Source organism: Schistocerca cancellata, chromosome 4 (genome assembly GCF_023864275.1).
Source record: "Schistocerca cancellata isolate TAMUIC-IGC-003103 chromosome 4, iqSchCanc2.1, whole genome shotgun sequence".
Lineage (NCBI taxonomy): Eukaryota > Metazoa > Arthropoda > Insecta > Orthoptera > Acrididae > Schistocerca > Schistocerca cancellata.
Window position 1 is genome coordinate 3,412,758 of NC_064629.1, and position 8,663 is coordinate 3,421,420.

Sequence of the window (8,663 nt, forward strand, 5' to 3'; positions counted from 1 at the left end):
GATTATCGAATGGGACGAAAAACTGATAGTGAATTGTAACGTTCAGGGCCACCTAATGACGATGGATCACTAAAATTGCGTCCTGATTCAATACATCGTCCTCCAGCAGACTTGACTTCATGGGTCTATTGCTGCCTCGGGCACCTTATGGCCGTTCTGCTGTGAGTCAAAGACTTTCGAATCGGACGAGAAACTGATAGTGAATTGTAACTTTCAGGGCCACCTAATGACGATGGATCACTCAAAACGCGTCCCGATTCAATACATCGTCCTCCAGCAGACTTGTCTCCATGGGTCAATTGCTGCCTCGGGCACCTTAAGGCCGTTCTGCTGTGAGTCTAGAAGATCGAATGGGACGAAAAACTGATAGTGAATTGTAACTTTCAGGGCCACCTAATGACGATGGATCACTCATATTGCGTCCCGATTCAATACATCGTCCTCCAGCCGACTTGACTCCATGGGTCTATTGCTGCCTCGGGCACCTTATGGCCGTTCTGCTGTGAGTCTAGATTATCGAATGGGACCAAAAACTGATAGTGAATTGTAACGTTCAGGGCCTCCTAATGCCGATGGATCACTCAAATTGCGTCCCGATTCAATACATCGTCCTCCAGCAGACTTGTCTCCATGCGTCTATTGCTGCCTCGGGCACCTTATGGCCGTTCTGCTGTGAGTCAAAGATTTTCGAATCGGACGAAAAACTGATAGTGAATTGTAACTTTCAGAGCCACCTAATGACGATGGATCACTCAAATTGCGTCCCGATTCAATACATCGTCCTCCAGCAGACTTGTCTCCATGCGTCTATTGCTGCCTCGGGCACCTTATGGCCGTTCTGCTGTGAGTCAAATATTTTCGAATCGGACGAAAAACTGATAGTGAATTGTAACGTTCAGGGCCTCCTAATGACGATGGAACACTAAAATTGCGTCCCGATTCAATACATCGTCCTCCAGCAGACTTGACTTCATGGTTCTATTGCTGCCTCGGGCACCTTATGGCCGTTCTGCTGTGAGTCAAAGATTTTCGAATCGGACGAAAAACTGATAGTGAATTGTAACGTTCAGGGCTACCTAATGACGATGGATCACTCAAATTGCGTCCCGATTCAATACATCGTCCTCCAGCAGACTTGTCTCCATGCGTCTATTGCTGCCTCGGGCACCTTATGGCCGTTCTGCTGTGAGTCAACGATTTTCGAATCGGACGAGAAACTGATAGTGAATTGTAACTTTCAGGGCCACCTAATGACGATGGATCACTCAAAATGCGTCCCGATTCAATACATCGTCCTCCAGCAGACTTGTCTCCATGGGTCGATTGCTGCCTCGGGCACCTTATGGCCGTTCTGCTGTGAGTCTAGAATATCGAATGGGACGAAAAACTGATAGTGAATTGTAACGTTCAGGGCCACCTAATGACGATGGATCACTCATATTGCGTCCCGATTCAATACATCGTCATCCAGCCGAGTTGACTCCATGGGTCTATTGCTGCCTCGGTCACCTTATGGCCGTTCTGCTGTGAATCTAGATTATCGAATGGGACGAAAAACTGATAGTGAATTGTAACGTTCTGGGCCACCTAATGACGATGGATCACTCAAATTGCGTCCCGATTCAATACATTGTCCTGCAGTAGACTGTCTCCATGGGTCTATTGCTGCCTCGGGCACCTTATGGCCGTTCTGCTGTGAGTCAAAGATTTTCGAATCGGACGAAAAACTGATAGTGAATTGTAACGTTCAGGGCCACCTAATGACGATGGAACACTCAAATTGCGTCCCGATTCAATACATCGTCCTCCATCCGACTTGACTCCATGGGTCTATTGCTGCCTCGGGCACCTTATGGCCGTTCTGCTGTGAATCTAGATTATCGAATGGGACGAAAAACTGGTAGTGAATTGTAACGTTCAGGGCAACCTAATGACGATGGATCACTCAAATTGCGTCCCGATTCAATACATCGTCCTCCAGCCGACTTGTCTCCGTGGGTCTATTGCTGCCTCGGGCACCTTATGGCCGTTCTGCTGTGAGTCTAGATTATTCAATGGGACGAAAAACTAATAGTGAATTGTAACATTCAGGGCCACCTAATGACGATGGACCACACAAATTGCGTCCCGATTCAGTACATCGTCCTCCAGCCGACCTGACTCCATGGGTCTATTGCTGCCTCGGGCACCTTACGGCCGTTCTGCTGTGAGTCAAAGATTTTCGAATCGGACGAAAAACTGATAGTGAATTGTAACTTTCAGGGCCACCTAATGACAATGGATCACTCAAATTGCGTCCCGATTCAATACATCGTCCACCAGCCGACTTGTCTCCATGGGTCTATTGCTGCCTCGGGCACCTTATGGCCGTTCTGCTGTGAGTCAAAGATTTTCGAATCGGACGAAAAACTGATAGTGAATTGTAACGTTCTGGGCCTCCTAATGACGATGGAACACTCAAATTGCGTCCCGATTCAATACATCGTCCTCCAGCAGACTTGTCTCCATTCGTCTACTGCTGCCTCGGGCACCTTATGGCCGTGCTGCTATGAGTCAAAGATCTTCGAATCGGACGAAAAACTGATAGTGAATTGTAACTTTCAGGGCCTCCTGATGACGATGGAAATCTCAAATTGCGTCCCGATTCAATACATCGTCCTCCAGCAGACTATCTCCATGGGTCTATTGCTGCCTCGGGCACCTTATGGCCGTTCTGTTGTGAGTCATAGATTTTCGAATCGGACGAAAAACTGATAGTGAATTGTAACGTTCAGGGCCACCTAATGACGATGGATCACTCAAATTGCGTCCTGATTCAATACATTGTCCTGCTGCAGACTGTCTCCATGGGTCTATTGCAGCCTCGGGCACCTTATGGCCGTTCAGCTCTGACTCATAGATTTTCGAATCGGACGAAAAACTGATAGTGAATTGTAACGTTCAGGGCCTCCTAATGACGATGGAACACTCAAATTGCGTCCCGATTCAATACATCGTCCTCCAGCCGACTTGTCTCCATGGGTCTATTGCTGCCTCGGGCACCTTATGGCCGTTCTGCTGTGAGTCAAAGATTTTCGAATCGGACGAAAAACTGATAGTGAATTGTAACGTTCAGGGCCTCCTAATGACGATGGAACACTCAAATTCCGTCCCGATTCAATACATCGTCCTCCAGCCGACTTGTCTCCATGGGTCTATTGCTGCCTCGGGCACCTTATGGCCGTTCTGCTGTGAGTCAAAGATTTTCGAATCGGACGAAAAACTGATAGTGAATTGTAACGTTCAGGGCCACCTAATGACGATGGATCACTCAAATTGCGTCCCGATTCAATACATCGTCCTCCAGCCGACTTGACTCCATGGGTCTATTGCTGCCTCGGGCACCTTATGGCCTTTCTACTGTGAGTCAAAGATTTTCGTATCGGACGAAAAACTGATAGTGAATTGTAACGTTCAGGGCCACCTAATGACAATGGATCACTCAAATTCCGTCCCGATTCAATACATCGTCCTCCAGCCGACTTGACTCCATGGGTCTATTGCTGCCTCGGGCACCTTATGGCCGTTCTGCTGTGAGTCTAGATTATCGAATGGGACGAAAAACTGATAGTGAATTGTAACGTTCAGGGCCACCTAATGACGATGGATCACTCAAATTGCGTCCCGATTCAATACATCGTCCTCCAGCCGACTTGACTCCATGGGTCTATTGCTGCCACGGGCACCTTATGGCCGTTCTGCTGTGAGTCTAGATTATCGAATGGGACGAAAAACTGATAGTGAATTGTAACGTTCAGGGCCTCCTAATGACGATGGATCACTCAAATTGCGTCCCGATTCAATACATCGTCCTCCAGCCGAGTTGACTCTATGGGTCTATTGCTGCCTCGGGCACCTTATGGCCGTTCTGCTGTGAATCTAGATTATCGAATGGGACGAAAAACTGATAGTGAATTGTAACGTTCAGGTCCACCTAATGACGATGGATCACTCAAATTGCGTCCCGATTCTATACATCGTCCCCAGCCGACTTGTCTCCATGGGTCTATTGCTGCCTCGGGCACCTTATGGCCGTTCTGCTGTGAATCTAGATTATCGAATGGGACGAAAAACTGATAGTGAATTGTAACGTTCAGGGCCACCTAATGACGATGGATCACTCAAATTGCGTTCTGATTCAATACATCGTCCTCCAGCAGACTTGACTTCATGGGTCTTTTGCTGCCTCGGGCACCTAATGGCCGTTCTGCTGTGAGTCAAAGATTTTCGAATCGGACGAGAAACTGATAGTGAATTGTAACTTTCAGGGCCACCTAATGACGATGGATCACTCAAAATGCGTCCCGATTCAATACATCGTCCTCCAGCAGACTTGTCTCCATGGGTCGATTGCTGCCTCGGGCACCTTATGGCCGTTCTGCTGTGAGTCTAGAAGATCGAATGGGACGAAAAACTGATAGTGAATTGTAACTTTCAGGGCCACCTAATGACGATGGATCACTCATATTGCGTCCCGATTCAATACATCGTCCTCCAGCCGACTTGACTCCATGGGTCTATTGCTGCCTCGGGCACCTTATGGCCGTTCTGCTGTGAGTCTAGATTATCGAATGGGACGAAAAACTGATAGTGAATTGTAACGTTCAGGGCCTCCTAATGACGATGGATCACTCAAATTGCGTCCCGATTCAATACATCGTCCTCCAGCAGACTTGTCTCCATGCGTCTATTGCTGCCTCGGGCACCTTATGGCCGTTCTGCTGTCAGTCAAAGATTTTCGAATCGGACGAAAAACTGATAGTGAATTGTAACTTTCAGAGCCACCTAATGACGATGGATCACTCAAATTGCGTCCCGATTCAATACATCGTCCTCCAGCAGACTTGTCTCCATGCGTCTATTGCTGCCTCGGGCACCTTATGGCCGTTCTGCTGTGAGTCAAAGATTTTCGAATCGGACGAAAAACTGATAGTGAATTGTAACGTTCAGGGCCTCCTAATGACGATGGAACACTAAAATTGCGTCCCGATTCAATACATCGTCCTCCAGCAGACTTGACTTCATGGTTCTATTGCTGCCTCGGGCACCTTATGGCCGTTCTGCTGTGAGTCAAAGATTTTCGAATCGGACGAAAAACTGATAGTGAATTGTAACGTTCAGGGCCACCTAATGACGATGGATCACTCAAATTGCGTCCCAATTCAATACATCGTCCTCCAGGAGACTTGTCTCCATGCGTCTATTGCTGCCTCGGGCACCTTATGGCCGTTCTGCTGTGAGTCAAATATTTTCGAATCGGACGAGAAACTGATAGTGAATTGTAACTTTCAGGGCCACCTAATGACGATGGATCACTCAAAATGCGTCCCGATTCAATACATCGTCCTCCAGCAGACTTGTCTCCATGGGTCGATTGCTGCCTCGGGCACCTTATGGCCGTTCTGCTGTGAGTCTAGAATATCGAATGGGACGAAAAACTGATAGTGAATTGTAACGTTCAGGGCCACCTAATGACGATGGATCACTCATATTGCGTCCCGATTCAATACATCGTCATCCAGCCGAGTTGACTCCATGGGTCTATTGCTGCCTCGGTCACCTTATGGCCGTTCTGCTGTGAATCTAGATTATCGAATGGGACGAAAAACTGGTAGTGAATTGTAACGTTCAGGGCAACCTAATGACGATGGATCACTCAAATTGCGTCCCGATTCAATACATCGTCCTCCAGCCGACTTGTCTCCGTGGGTCTATTGCTGCCTCGGGCACCTTATGGCCGTTCTGCTGTGAGTCTAGATTATTCAATGGGAGGAAAAACTAATAGTGAATTGTAACATTCAGGGCCACCTAATGACGATGGACCACACAAATTGCGTCCCGATTCAGTACATCGTCCTCCAGCCGACCTGACTCCATGGGTCTATTGCTGCCTCGGGCACCTTACGGCCGTTCTGCTGTGAGTCAAAGATTTTCGAATCGGACGAAAAACTGCTAGTGAATTGTAACTTTCAGGGCCACCTAATGACGATGGATCACTCAAATTGCGTCCCGATTCAATACATCGTCCACCAGCCGACTTGTCTCCATGGGTCTATTGCTGCCTCGGGCACCTTATGGCCGTTCTGCTGTGAGTCAAAGATTTTCGAATCGGACGAAAAACTGATAGTGAATTGTAACGATCTGGGCCTCCTAATGACGATGGAACACTCAAATTGCGTCCCGATTCAATACATCGTCCTCCAGCAGACTTGTCTCCATTCGTCTACTGCTGCCTCGGGCACCTTATGGCCGTGCTGCTGTGAGTCAAAGATCTTCGAATCGGACGAAAAACTGATAGTGAATTGTAACTTTCACGACTTCCTGATGACGATGGAACACTCAAATTGCGTCCCGATTCAATACATCGTCCTCCAGCAGACTATCTCCATGGGTCTATTGCTGCCTCGGGCACCTTATGGCCGTTCTGTTGTGAGTCATAGATTTTCGAATCGGACGAAAAACTGATAGTGAATTGGAACGTTCAGGGCCACCTAATGACGATGGATCACTCAAATTGCGTCCCGATTCAATACATCGTCCTCCAGCCGACATGTCTCCATGGGTCTATTGCTGCCTTGGCACCTTATGGCCGTCCTGCTGTGAGTCAAAGATTTTCGAATCGGACGAAAAACTGATAGTGAATTGTAACGTTCAGGGCCACCTAATGACGATGGATCACTCAAATTGCGTCCTCATTCAATACATTGTCCTGCAGCAGACTGTCTCCATGGGTCTATTGCAGCCTCGGGCACCTTATGGCCGTTCAGCTGTGACTCAAAGATTTTCGAATCGGACGAAAAACTGATAGTGAATTGTAACGTTCAGGGCCTCCTAATGACGATGGAACACTCAAATTGCGTCCCGATTCAATACATCGTCCTCCAGCCGACTTGTCTCCATGGGTCTATTGCTGCCTCGGGCACCTTATGGCCGTTCTGCTGTGAGTCAAAGATTTTCGAATCGGAAGAAAAACTGATAGTGAATTGTAACGTTCAGGGCCTCCTAATGACGATGGAACACTCAAATTCCGTCCCGATTCAATACATCGTCCTCCAGCCGACTTGTCTCCATGTGTCTATTGCTGCCTCGGGCACGTTATGGCCGTTCTGCTGTGAGTCAAAGATTTTCGAATCGGACGAAAAACTGATAGTGAATTGTAACGTTCAGGGCCACCTAATGACGATGGATCACTCAAATTGCGTCCCGATTCAATACATCGTCCTCCAGCCGACTTGACTCCATGGGTCTATTCCTGCCTCGGGCACCTTATGGCCGTTCTGCTGTGAGTCAAAGATTTTCGTATCGGACGAAAAACTGATAGTGAATTGTAACGTTCAGGGCCACCTAATGACAATGGATCACTCAAATTCCGTCCCGATTCAATACATCGTCCTCCAGCCGACTTGACTCCATGGGTCTATTGCTGCCTCGGGCACCTTATGGCCGTTCTGCTATGAGTCTAGATTATCGAATGGGACGAAAAACTGATAGTGAATTGTAACGTTCAGGGCCACCTAATGACGATGGATCACTCAAATTGCGTCCCGATTCAATACATCGTCCTCCAGCCGACTTGACTCCATGGGTCTATTGCTGCCTCGGGCACCTTATGGCCGTTCTGCTGTGAGTCTAGATTATCGAATGGGACGAAAAACTGATAGTGAATTGTAACGTTCAGGGCCTCCTAATGACGATGGATCACTCAAATTGCGTCCCGATTCAATACATCGTCCTCCAGCCGAGTTGACTCCATGGGTCTATTGCTGCCTCGGGCACCTTATGGCCGTTCTGCTGTGAATCTAGATTATCGAATGGGACGAAAAACTGATAGTGAATTGTAACGTTCAGGTCCACCTAATGACGATGGATCACTCAAATTGCGTCCCGATTCTATACATCGTCCCCAGCCGACTTGTCTCCATGGGTCTATTGCTGCCTCGGGCACCTTATGGCCGTTCTGCTGTGAATCTAGATTATCGAATGGGACGAAAAACTGATAGTGAATTGTAACGTTCAGGGCCACCTAATGACGATGGATCACTCAAATTGCGTTCTGATTCAATACATCGTCCTCCAGCAGACTTGACTTCATGGGTCTATTGCTGCCTCGGGCACCTTATGGCCGTTCTGCTGTGTGTCAAAGATTTTCGAATCGGACGAAAAACTGATAGTGAATTGTAACTTTCAGGGCCACCTAATGACGATGGATCACTCAAATTGCGCCCCGATTCAATACATCGTCCTCCAGCAGACTTGTCTCCATGGGTCGATTGCTGCCTCGGGCACCTTATGGCAGGCGTGTTGTGACTCAAAGATTTTCGAATCGGACGAAAAACTGATAGTGAATTGTAACGTTCAGGGCCTCCTAATGACGATGGAACACTCAAATTGCGTCCCGATTCAATACATCGTCCTCCAGCAGACTTGTCTCCATGCGTCTATTGCTGCCTCGGGCACCTTATGGCCGTTCTGCTGTGAGTCAAAGATTTTCGAATCGGACGAAAAACTGATAGTGAATTGTAACGTTCAGGGCCACCTAATGACGATGGATCACTCAAATTGCGTCCCGATTCAATACATCGTCCTCCAGCCGACTTGACTCCATGGGTCTATTGCTGCCTCGG